Genomic DNA, 13,266 nt, shown 5'->3' with positions numbered 1-13,266 from the left:
ACTGACATTTTATCTAAAGGATTGAAAAATCTTGTCTCTTTGGGACATTGAGGCTCCAGCGGTATGCAGGAGTGGTAACTGAGCCAGGAAAATCAGGAGGCATGCATGGAAGGCCAGGCCAACTCTCTCAACAGGCTTGGGCCAGTTTGCCAGTTCAGGGAAAGGAAACAAACATTGTCCAAATAGGACTGGATCAGGCACCAAACCCTGCCAAAGGCCCCCGGTGTCCACCCTTGGCTACACACTTGTGGGCCACCCAATGATGACCACAAAAATGACCCGTTCAACCCACATCTGAAGCTCCTCTCTGGGCTCACCATCCACCAGCACTCCTTGTCCTTACTTGGAAAGGACTCCAGCCAGCAAGAAGAATTCTGTTGTGGTGAGTTTTGCTCCACCGAAGCACTCCGTTCTTCCCAGAGAAGTCTTCCCAGCCTGCTGCTCTGGCTCCAATATCACACTTCCCTTTCAGATTTTGAATTTCAAAGCAAATCTGAAGCTGACTGCAAACAGATGGATAGGGTCATAAAAAATCCCTGAGCAGGGAGCAAAAAGGCTCAGGCCTGTAAGGACAGGCTCCCTGGAAGAATGCATCCTTGTACCCACGCTGTTCCTGCCACTCTGGGAGCTCCCTGCAGCAAACACACCACAGCGTCTTTCTCACTTTCCCCTCTCCAATTTCTACTGGGTCTTCAAAGCTCAGCCCCAGTCTAGATTTCCCAGGAAACCTTTTGTGACTTCCTCTCTCAGACCATACCCACCCCCCCCACCACCACCACCAGCCAGTCACCAGACTCTACTTGGAGCTGCTCTGCCTTTAACTTCCTGGGCTGTTCCCCATCATAATATAGATCACATACATCTTGCTGTTGCTGGCAAGGTTTTTACATGCCTTACCTCTCCAAATAAGTTCTAGGCTTAAGATCAGAAAAAGCTTCTCTTTTTTTGACTAATCCAGTGTTGGATACCAAGTAGATGCTGAGTCAATAGTTAACAAGGTGCTTTTCAGGCCAGGCGTGGTGGTCCATGCCTTTAATCCCAGTACTCAGGAGGCAGAGGCAGGCAGAGCTCTGTGAGTTCAAGGCCCACCTGGTCTACATAGTGAGTTCTAGGCCAGCTGGGCTACAGGGAGACCATGTCTCAAAAAGACAGGAAAAAAAAAAAAACAAAAAAAAAAAAAAAAAAAAAAAAAACCAAGGTGCTTTTAGTGAAAAATGCAATTTCGTATAGTTTTAGTGGGTAGTGGATAGAGTCAATGCTACCACTCCTGGTTGTGGTGGGGATGCATTATGACGGCACACGGGAAATGACACACTACTGGGTGTGAGGTAGGAGGGCATTGCCAGGGTGCTTGGCTGCTTCCAAGCAGGAAGTGACTGAAAGTTCTTAAATGGGGATTCAAGAGGGACACTGAGACAGATTATTTGGGGGCATGGAGTTTATTAAAAAAGCTATTAATGCCATGGACACGCAGACAGACAACAGCATGGCAGGGGCTCTGAAGAGAGAATAAAATCTTGCCCACATGGTAGATATAGGAGTCTCTTCTTATACCTTCTGAGAATGAGGATAATTTCACAGCACAAGCCTATAGCCTGCCAGGCTCTCTGATTCCCATGCAGGAAGTAGGGAAGCAGGTAGGAAGTAGGATGCAGTGGCCACCAATGCCCTCTTTGATGTAAACTCACTTCCCTAGGTGAGAGATCCAGTCCTATGAGTCTATTAGTTAGGGACTAACAGACAATGTCTCAGTAGGGCGCCTGTCCATCTGTGAAAGGGAAAAGGCTGCTGCGTGTTTTGTGTCCCCAGCAGCAGCTAGATTCTAACATTACATTCTTACAGTGACTTCATTCAAAGGGATGCCCCCATTATGTCCACAGAATGCAGAACACTTGCTCTTGGCAGACAGAACAAAGAGACACAGAGCAAGCTGGATAAAGAAGTAAAATGAGTTGAACACACACAGGCTTTGGATCAGGCAGGCCTGGACTCAAATCCTCATTCTGCTATTTATGAGTTATTTGATCCTGTGCAAGTGACTCAACCTCTCTGAGTCTTGGTTTTGTATCTGTAAATGGGAATGTCAACAGTATTCTGCAGAGTTGTCATGTCAAGTAGACAAGACAATGACAATCAAGATGTACTTAGTGCTGTTGTTAAAGAGAGTCATAAGGCCAGGCAAGTGACAGGAGGATGCCAGGCCTGGATTAGCAAGCTTGACACAAGTCTGGATGGGACGAATAAAGATTCCTCTCAAAAATACAAGTAGATGCTTTCACTTTCTGAGGCCTGGCCAGGTGCTACGTGTTGCCTAAAGAGCAAAGCCATTTTTCCAACATCCTTGAGAGCAAAGACCCTCACCCTCAATTTACAGAAAAGGAAATCAAGTTTCCAAAAAGTTACATGATTTGTTCATGGTCACTCAGTCAATGTCAAACTCCACAACCTGCAGGATTAACCATCCTTCAATACTTCAGGTAGGAGTGAAGTATTTGAGAGAGAGAGAGAGAATAACAGGATGCTTCTTAGAATTTTTCCTGATATCAATAAGGTACAGCTAAGGCTCTGAAACTAAAGACAGTGTGTTTCCAATGGAGAAGGGAGCTAGTTCATCCATGCAGGGCTTGCTGAGGCCAAGCAAAACTGGTTCAGAACCCTCCATTCACCAGCTGCTCACCACCAGCAACCAACAGAGACTATTCTAATACTTGATAATGATGAAGAAAAGTGGTCGGCTCTACGTAAGTGGTCCTCCAGGGGTGCCTAGGGCTCATTGAAGGGGTGGTTGGAAAAATTAAAGTCATTTCCTCTTTTACCTCACTAAGTTCAACCAGATCAATAAGTGGATTACATTTGAAGCCAGGCCACTGGAGAGGGCCACACAAGCAGAAGGAAAAAGGAACTCAAACCAGACTGTTGTGGGGTTCTGCCCTCAGCTATTCTGGGTAATCATTCTTCCTGGGTCACTTGGAAGGGACATGGGAGACCCATCTCAGAACTCAGTGATGTGGCACTTCAGAGCGATCAAGCGTAATTATGACTGTGTTAACTACATAGTAAACTGTGTATAATTTTCATTCCAAGGTATGGCTCAAACACTCTCAAAATGAAAGTCCAAGTTACTTAAAAAGATACAAAATGCCAGGCAGGCTTTGTTGTATACATACATTTTAGCTGGGTTTAGAATCTGGAGTCAAGAATAAACCCAGTCAGCACTTGATAGTCATCCATCTATAGCAGTTCATTTCAATGAAGAATTCTCCTTGAGAGACCTTGGAAGATGGCTTTTCTCTGGCTCAAAGTAGGATTTTAAGTCATACACTTAGCACTCAAGTTCATGTCTCATAGGGAAAACGCCAATATCAAACTATCCATTGAGATCCAGGTGTGGTAGTGCATGCCTGTAATCCCAGCAGCAGCACTTGGGCAGCTGAAGCATATGGATCTTGAGTTCAAGGCCAGCCTGGGCTACATAGCAAGACCCTGCTTCAAAAACAATCTAACACATGCACAGGCTTGGGCCCTTATTTCCCAGTGTTCCCACCAGGGACCCAAGCTCCTCCATTTTGTGTAAGACATCTTGACGAGCCATCTGAGACCCTACCCTGGGGCCAGGAGTTCTAAGAAGAGCTGAGGAACATACCCATATAATCCTAGTGTTAGAGTAGCAAATAACCCCATAAATTAAACTGGTCAAAACTATAAAATCTCAAGTCTGTTGAAAGACCCACCTTTCCAGTTTCACTGGTCAATCATCTGGTCATAGCACCACCCTTAGGAAGGTAGGTTCACCTGAAGCCATGCTAACTAGATGGGCAGAATTCCTAGTGCTAATGAGATAGCAAATTTTTCCTGCCTGGAATCCCGCCTCCTATCACAGAACTTCTGGCCCAGCCACAGTCTGGAAGCCTGTTTCTCCTTTTCTTCTTCATATCTCTTTTCTAAACATGCTTTCTTTTAAGGCTTTGGGCTGCCCCTAGCTCTTGTGTTTCTTTACTTCTTCTAAAGCTTCCTTCTCCCAGCCATGTGGCTGCCAGTCAGCCACATGTCTGACCTCCTTGCAGGCTCTAAACCTGCATGGTTCCATGGCTTTCTTTCCCTCTCCCTCCATTCTTCTCCTCATGGCAGCTGCCAAGATCACCAGCATGCCTGCCCCGAGGATTTTTCTTTAAAGTTCTAATAAAATTGTAAAAGTTCCCGATCCTTCCCAGTCAGGGTGGCATTTTCAAAACTGGCTCAAAGAGGCCAGCTAAATAGATTTGGCTGATTCAGAACTTTTGATTCTGAGTGGTCTTTTCCCAGTGATCATGAGCTCTGTAACAGTACTATGCTTAAATTTTCTTGCATTGCACCATTGACCCTGAGAAGCCAGTGCCACTGGCCCTGCTTTATAGACATGGATATTGAAGTTTTAAAAGATGAGAGCCTCTTCCCAGACGTCATAGCTAGGAAGTGGCTGAAAGGGTGGGAATTTAGACCTACGATGTTCTAATTCTTCTTCCCTAACTACCCTAAGCCATTTGAATGAGCCCCAGGCCTACCTTTTGGAACTGAAGTCACTGAGCTGTCAGATCTTGCCACTCTTGGCTCCCAGCCAACTCCATCTTTCAAAGAAGTTTGCTCCTCCTCTGATCCATTGTGATGTACTTCCTGCCTTCTCTTATAGCACACCTAGCAGTTTTTTAATATTTTATTATTTTATGTGTATGAGTATATTGCCTGAATGTGTCATGCAATGCCCGTGGAGGCCAAAAGAGGGCACAAGTTCCACTTGAACTGGAGTTACTGAGGGTTAGCCACAATATGGGTGCTGGAATTCAAACCAGAGTCCACTGCAAGAGCAGTTAGTGCTCTTAACCGCTGAGCCATCTCTTCAGCCCCACACATAACAGTCTTATTACTAAAAGGCAATGCACATTTTTTCAATTGGCTCTTTCTGTCCAGGACCTTTTCTCTGTTCATACTTACTCTCTCAGTGACCTTGGCCAGGTCATGTAATCTAGAATCATGACCTATAGTGGTGTGGCTCATGGCCAAAGAATCTTGCTGTTGGACCCCTCTCAGGAGGACAGAAAGGTCTTTATTTCAGATTCTGGTTGTATCCTAAGGAGCATCTATTATTTGCCTGTGGCTCCTCAGGAACTGGCTTGAGGCTCACACAAAATGCACACTACGTGCTCACAACACCAGCAGAGACAACTGGAGCAGCCTGACTGAGATTATGAACAAACAAAGATAACATCACCAAATCAGAGACTTGCAAACATCCCATTGAAGTAGTCAGCTGGAGTTCTCAAGTGAAAGAGCCCTGGGTAGAGCAGAGCATCCCCTTGAGGAAGGCTTCCAAGAAAAAGAATGAACAAGTGCAAGAAGACAGTGTGTTCAAATCAAGGGCTTCCAGTCATCCAGCAGGAACCAGTGGGGGAAGTTGAGGCCATCAGCTGGAGTTCTGGATTGAGCTACTCTCCTTGGATAAGCTTTGCATGGCTGAACTTCCTGCTTCCCATTCCCACTGTCGGCATTTTTATACCACGGTAACCTCTGTTGGAAAAGGTTTACCTTCTGTTTCCAAGGACACAATGTTTTTACTCTTGGGCTGTTTTGCTCTCCTCTTCCTTCCCTGTCACTGAGTTAGGGACCACCAGCCCACCCTGGACAAGGGGTCTTGGAGAACACTTTGAGACAAGAATGCTTGGATCTGAAATGGGGAGGGGCGGAATCCTGATACCAGAGCCAGCTTCTCAATGAGCTGGAACAGAACATGACAAGTTACCAATATAGTGTACTTTACAGCTTCACAGCCCTGAGGGCATAAATAAATGTGCTGATTTACAGACCAAAAAACTGAATAGAGGGAAACTGACTTGCAGGCAGATGATGGGGCAGAGAATAGTGCCTAGGAAACAGGGTTGGGATGCAGTCGACGGGAAAGTGGGACTTCTGCCTACATGTGGAGCTCCCTGCCACGTACTACATTCATGCCGGTGGCTACAAGTGTGTACCTCCCTGACAGCCCTAGACAGTATGGGGATTATCCTCTTTACACTAAGTCGCTTCTGGAGGGCAGGGTCACGGGAAGGAAGCTCCAGAGCAAGCAGGAAAGACCAGCAGTGAGGCGGCCCGCTTGGTGTGAGGACCACGATGGCAGTGAAAGTGTAAGGAAAAGTGTCAGGGCCATTGAGGGAGTGGGAGGGGAGGCAGGGGCCAGACAGGAAGGCAGTCTTGCCCTTCTTTTCATTTTCATTTTTTTATTTTTGAGAATTTAATATATGATTATTGTCTTTGCATAATTTCCATCCCTCCCAGTCCCCACTAACTCCTCCCACATCTCCCTACTCCCTCTCAATTCCTTGATTTCTTGTCCTCTCCTTTGATTATTATTGTTACACACACACACACACACACACACACATAATACACTGAGTCCATTTAGTGGTGCTCCTGTGTGCCTGACTGCCCATTTGGGTTTAGATAACCTCTCAGGGAGCTGGTCCCTGGAGAAAACTGATTCTCCCTCCCTCAGCATCCATTGATTGCCTGTAGCTCTTCATCTTGAGATCCTGCCCCATTCCTCCATCCATCTTGGCATTTTTCAGGTGGTTTTGTCGTTATGTAGATCTTGTTAGACCACCATACTGTGAAGACTTCATTGGTGCAGCTTCCTATCATGTCTGGAGAATTTTAGCTAACAGCAGGTATCTTGTACCTCTGATTCTTAACATTCTTTCTGCTCTCTCTTCTGTGATGTTGAAGCTTGCCCTTCTCAGGCCTGACTGCAGAAGGGCATGCATGCTGTGTCTGCCAACACACCTGGACCAGTAGGGCCCAGACCTGGCCATATCCATATCCTGCACAGACTGCAAACACAAAGCCTGGAAAAGTACTGGAAGACACAAAATACAGGTTACAAAGCACCCATAGGGGCCACTCAGCCTAAAGAAGTAGAATGTGATTCAGGAACTCAATCAGGGAAGACTTCCTGGAGGAGATATCACAGGAGCTGAGTCACCAAGATGCATCCCTGAGAGATGAAGCCACTCAGCAGACACTCAGGAACATAAAGTGCAAGGGAAGATCTTTGCATGCTACTTCATTGAGCCCTCTGGTTTGATTTTCCTCAACTAGCTGTCTTGCCCCAGCCCCAGGCATACCAACCACCTCCCATACTTACTCCCATTCTCAGCCAAGAGAAGATCCCTCTTTCCTTTCAAGGTTGATCTTTCCACTCATACCTAGGACTCCAGCCTTCTCTTTTATCCTGCCCCTGGACCTTGAACCTCCCAGCCACTCCCCCTTCACCTCCCAGCACCTCCCAGCCACTCCCCCTTCACCTCCCAGCCACTCCCCCTTCACCTCCCAGCCACTCCCCCTTCACCTCCCAGCCACTCCCCCTTCACCTCCCAGCCACTCCCCCTTCACCTCCCAGCCACTCCCACTTCACCTCCCAGACACTCCCCCTTCACCTCCCAGCCACTCCTCCTTTACCTACCAGACACTCCCACTTCACCTCCCAGCCACTCCTCCTTCACCTCCCAGACACTCCTCCTTCACCTCCCAGACACTCCCCCTTTCTTTAGTGCTTTCTTTCAGTGTAAAAGCAGGCTCAAATGTCTTCTACCCTTCAATGCCAAGTATATAATAAAAAACAACTGGGCTCTAAGATTGGAAACTATGACAAGTATCTTCTTCTGCATCCTTCAAAAAGCATCTGTGCTCCCAAAGCCAATTTGGACTTTTATTCAAGTTTTTACTGAAAGGAATGAAGAAAAATGAAAGCTACTACTTTTATGCTTAAATAAAATCATTCAGGCTACCCTATAAGAAGATGCATTTCTACCAGGGAGCTGACCCTGAAGATAAGGCATCTGAGGTGACATATGGTGGACAGCATGCAGGTGCTCACTCAGCAGAGGTCCATCCAGTACATTCAAGTCCATGCTAAAACCTTCTGTTTGGTTGAAAGCTTCACTGATCACTTTGCAAACTAGCATGTTTTCAAAAGTCTCATTATTATAACACGGAGGGAAAAGCAACTAAATGGTCAAATCACTAACACATGATTTTACACACTTCTAGGAGAGAGATTCAAGTTAACCTCTTCTGTGAAACTTGTTGCAGGTATTTAATGCACTCTTTGATGAAATCCTTCAGTAAAGACACCTCTCAGCTCAGCTGCTCCCTTTTATCACAATTAGATTCTACTGTGTGCACACTGCTGAGGAGATTCAGACAGTCTCTTGTGCCACCTTTGTCTTCCCAGGATCATCTAAGGCTGCTCTTAAAAGAAGCATTGTGAGGATATACTTCAAATACAGGACTTGGAGCAATGGAGCTGGAACTGACCTGAAAGCCTCCTCCCTGAAGACTAGTTCTCATGGTGTCAGAGGGAACTACCTAAGCTGTTAAGAGAAAAAAAAAATCAATCAGTGGTCCAACCCAGCTGTAAAGTCTAATAAACAACAATGGCCAGTGTAGCAAACTATCTCTATTGGTACTATAGTGGTGCTTTTATATTGGGACTAATCAACAGCTATCTAATGAACTGAAAGTCAATTCAATGGGAAGTAACTCATGTGTGGTACTGTAAATATAGCCAAATACACATGACTGTGTGTGGGGGGGGTCATCCTAGCAATAAACCTACATCTGTCACATCCCTAGACAAACATAATTTCTTACTGGAAGCTAAATATGTATCCTTATATTTACAGACAAGTGTACCTCTCACCACTCTTCTTTTTGCAACAGATGGAGATTATTACAGAGTTTCACAGATGGAAATGCAGAAAATAAATGTCTGTGAGATGTCCAGTCCTGCCCCTGAGTGACACATCTATAATGCAATCTCTGCACCTAAGGCTCAGGGAACATAGCAGAACTGGGGGGGGGAGCAGAGAGAGTATTAATACATCTCTCAACTCTCACCAGCAAAGCTTCTTCATGAAACAGATGGTGATCAACATAGAAAGCCACATAAGAGCCAAAATAAGAGACTGCAGAGTGTGTCCCTGGATAGGACTCCTTTATTAAACCTCTGCCACCTAGGGTTCAGGGACCATTGTGGAAGAGGGAGCAGAAGAGCCGTAAGAGTCAGGGATGGTAGATAGTTTTCCATGTGCATGGGAACTTGTTCATATGAACTTACAGCAATGGTGACAGCATGCACAAGACCATGCAATTTCAAACCAGACAAAAGCCAGCACAGAAGTGGGGAAATGGGTAAGAAGCCCCAACCTTAGCTGAGGAGTTATTGGCAACTAATCACTGCTAGGTAAGGCAGAGTTGGTCTTCTTTAAGGGAATGACACCAGATGGGTTGACCAGGCTCCAATGGATGAACTCAGCACAGGGACATCTAAGAACACAGACTTGACTTGATAGGCCTTAGCATATATGAAAGAAAGCACGAAATCTGACAAGGGGCAGTACAGATAGGGGAGCAGGTCAAAACGTGATTGAGATGTATGAAATGCACAAAAATTCAATAAGGACAGAGGAAAAAAAAGGAGCACCATGAAAATTTTCATCAGCCTCTTAGATTTCAATGTGAATTTAGAAATTAGAATTTGGGTTTTTTAAAAGTCAAATGAGAGGGACCCAGACCTTAGTAGACTGCCTGAGAGTGCCTGGACCCAGCCTCCTTGTGGAGGGGAGTTTCCCCAATTCCCACCATGCCCATCCCCCTACATTGGAACCACCTGTGGCCCCTCCCACTGTAACAGAACTAGACTTCTCTGCCTCTCCGTAGGGACCAAGAGCTAAGCAGACTGCCTGAGAGTGCCTGGATACAGTTTTCACGTGGCGGTGAGCTTCCCCAAATCCTGCCGTGCCATCCCCCTACATTGGGACTGTGTGTGGCCCCTCCCACTGCAACAGAGCTAGGCTTTTCTGCCCTTCATTAGGGACCCAGACCTTAGCAGACTGCCTGATGGCCTGTGCATGATGGTGAGCTTCTCCAAATTGCACCGTGCCCTATCCCCTACATGGGGACCATGTGTGGTCCCTCCCATGTGACAGGGCTAGGCTTCTCTGCCCTTCAGAAGGGGCCTAGACCTTAGCAGATTGACTAAGAATGCCTGGATCCAGTCTCCACATGCTGGTGAGCTTCCCCAAACTGCACTGTGCCCATCTCCCTAAATTAGGACCACGTACAGTCCATCCTACCACCCCAGGGCTTGGCTTCTTTGCCCTCTAGCAGGGTCCCAGACCATGGCAGACTGCCTAAGAGTGCCTAAATTGGGCCTCCCCTTAGCAAGCTTCCCAAATTCAGCTGTGACTGCTCCCTAGTAGGGGTCCGGACCTTAGGAAGAAGCCTGACAGTGCCTGACTGGCACCTGACTTGGGCCTCTGTGGAGGCTCCTGAGTAGCTGGCCTGAAGCTGCTGTGTGAGGAAGAGCTGATTTTCCTAAAGGGAGGGACTCTAGATAGACTGACTAGACTTCAGTGGATGGACTTGCACTGAGGGACATCTAGGGACACTAAGTTGACATGATAGGCCTTAAATGACAAATGACAGAATATATGAGTTCCAGTGAGGGACTGTGGGTGGGTTCCAATGGGGAGGGGTATAAAGATGATTAGGATGTTCTGTATGAAATACACAAAAATTCAATAAAAATTTTTTTAAGTCAAATGAAAAGATTTCAAGTGATGTCGCCCCTACCTCCACTGAACTGTGAACTGCCAAGAATAGATACGGTGTTGATGACTAAACTTGCACTTTGCAGAAGGCCTGTCCTGTATCAATCAGTAAGTGTCACAACAATATTGCATTAGAAAACCATCCAAAATGTAGCAGATCCCAATAACAGGGATTTACTCTGTTCTTGTGTTGTCACAGGTCACCTTCAGCTTGGCTGTTAGGCTGTGGGCCCTGCTGGGTGGGGTGTTCACAGTGCAGGATAGCTAGCTGAGTTTGGCACATGTATATGCCTTCTTGGGCAGGCTGAGGGGGCAGTGACTTTCAATAGCAATCACCAAAACACAAGCTCCATTAAGCTCACTCACAAACACAACTGGCAATATCAAACGGTAAGGCTGCCCGCCAATCAGTGGGAGGAGGAGCTACTCCCCTCACCGCAGAGATGTGTAGCAAAGTCTGTGAATATGGAATTCTGCTACATGGGTAAAGAACTGGCACTAGAAATTTAAATTGTCCAGTGCCCAATAAGGACTGCCTGCAAGAGACCTGTCTGAGGCCAGTTCTACCTCATCGAGAAAGTAGTGTTCCCAGTAGTGACGTGGTGAGCCAGAGGAAGGGACAGGATCAGAGTTCAGACTTCCACCCATTCAGTTTATATTGATTGGGCAGTCATGGAAAGAGATCATACAGACTGGAGGGTTGTCCTGGGCTTGCTGTGTGACCTTGCCAAGTCCCTTCCCTTCTCTATACTTAAAATTATTTGTTTATTTATTTGTTTATTTATTTATTTTGATTGTTAAGCATGTAAGTGTTGTGCCTGCATGTATGTAAGTGCACCCATGTCCTGCAGGGGACAGAAGAGGGAATCTGATCCCCTAGAACTGGAGTTACAGATGGTTGTTAGCCACCATATGGGCACTGGGATTTGAACCTGTATCTTTTGCAACAGCAGCTAGTGCTCTTAACCACTGAGTCATCTCTCCGGATCCCCTTCTCTGTACTTGAGATGTACATCAATCAGAGTTGCGCTCTAGCATTACACGCTTCTCTCCACTCAGCAGACTCTAACCTGCCTCAGGTAGAGGGCTCTGCAAGAGTCAGTAAAGCTGCCTGTTTCCTGGTGTATTAGTCAGGGTTTTCTAAAGAAACAGAACCGGTACAATGAATGATTTATTAGATTAGCTCACAGAACAGAGTCCGAGTAGTCCAACAATGGCTACACCACACTGGAGAGGCTGAGAATCTGGCAGCTGCTCAGTCCATGAGGCTGGATGTCTCAGTAGTCCCAATCTGACGCTGAAGGCCTGACGTATTCCAGGAGATCCACTGGTCTTCAATCTACGTTGGATTCTGAAGAAGTTGGTCAAACCAGCAAGTTGAACTCTCCAGTGAGAGAGAAAGCAAGTGGCTAATAAGCAAGAGCTCCTTCTGCCATGGCCTTTTACACAGCTGCCATCAGAAGGTAATGCCCACATTTAGGGTGGGTCTTCCAGCTCCAAAAAAAAATCCAACCGAGAAGGTCTCTCTCATTTCTGTTAATCCCAGATCCAGTCACGTTGACACCCAGGATTAGCCGTCACACGTGGGAAACTCACCATTCCCTCAGGCCTGCCTTGAGCACTGGGTTCCTCCGTGGCCTCTGCAGTGGGCTGTGAGAATTGCTTTCCTTCAGACATTAGCCTCAGCTGGGCTTCAATGGCCAGCATTCCCATGTCATCTTCCAGTACCTGCCTTCTCGCCCTCCTTGCAGTGACCATCGCATAACTTGTCCTGACCCCACCCTCTGACACTCAACTCCTCCCTCAGTCTGAACCACAACCTCACTTTCTACTTCACAATAAGCCTGCTCCTCTGCCCACATACCCACTTGCCCTGTCCCACTCTGCCTCTGCCTGCCTCCCAACACTTTCCTTCTGGCTGACCTAGGACCCTCTGCCATCCCTCCTTTCAGGGTTCACATAATCCATTTTCTCTTTCTTCAATTGATCCCTCTCAAGCAGCTCGTGAGCATCAGTGTTTAAGCATGCTCAAGTCCTTTACATATTAAAAATAACATGTAACTTCTTATTGGGCTGCACCTAACAGCTCCTCCCAGGCTCCAGCAATTCCCCCTTCTCCCCATCTGTAGTGGTCAGATTTCTTAGTTACAAGTAACAGAAGCCAGATCTTGTTGATTCAGACAAAAATAAAACTAATTAAAATGATACTGAAACACACGTCCACAGAGGCCTGCGCACAAATGTTCATTGCTGCCTTAGTCATAGCAGTCAAAACCTGGGTGTGACTCTACTCTTCCCCGCGGCTGAGTGAAGAGCAAGGCCACGTGTTACAGAGTGGGCATTCCTCACAGCAAGGAGGCCTGAGCTGCACTGCAAATCAACGCACTTTCTGCAGAGGATCACACACCTCCCGGCAGATCTTGTAGCTCCAAGCCGAAGAAGCCAGATACAACACACTGACATAACTTATACAAAAACAGGACAGGGAATCTAATCTATAAGTAACAAGCAGGGTGTACCCTGGTGCCAGGGGTTAGGAGAGAAACTGGCTGCAGAGGGGTACAAGGTAATTTCTGGGGCTGATGGACATGTGCAACCTGATTGGAACAGTGGACTGTACCTCAGT

Source organism: Nannospalax galili, unplaced genomic scaffold (genome assembly GCF_000622305.1).
Source record: "Nannospalax galili isolate Female #2095 unplaced genomic scaffold, S.galili_v1.0 scaffold1734, whole genome shotgun sequence".
Classification (NCBI taxonomy): domain Eukaryota; kingdom Metazoa; phylum Chordata; class Mammalia; order Rodentia; family Spalacidae; genus Nannospalax; species Nannospalax galili.
This window is presented reverse-complemented; position numbering follows the sequence as displayed.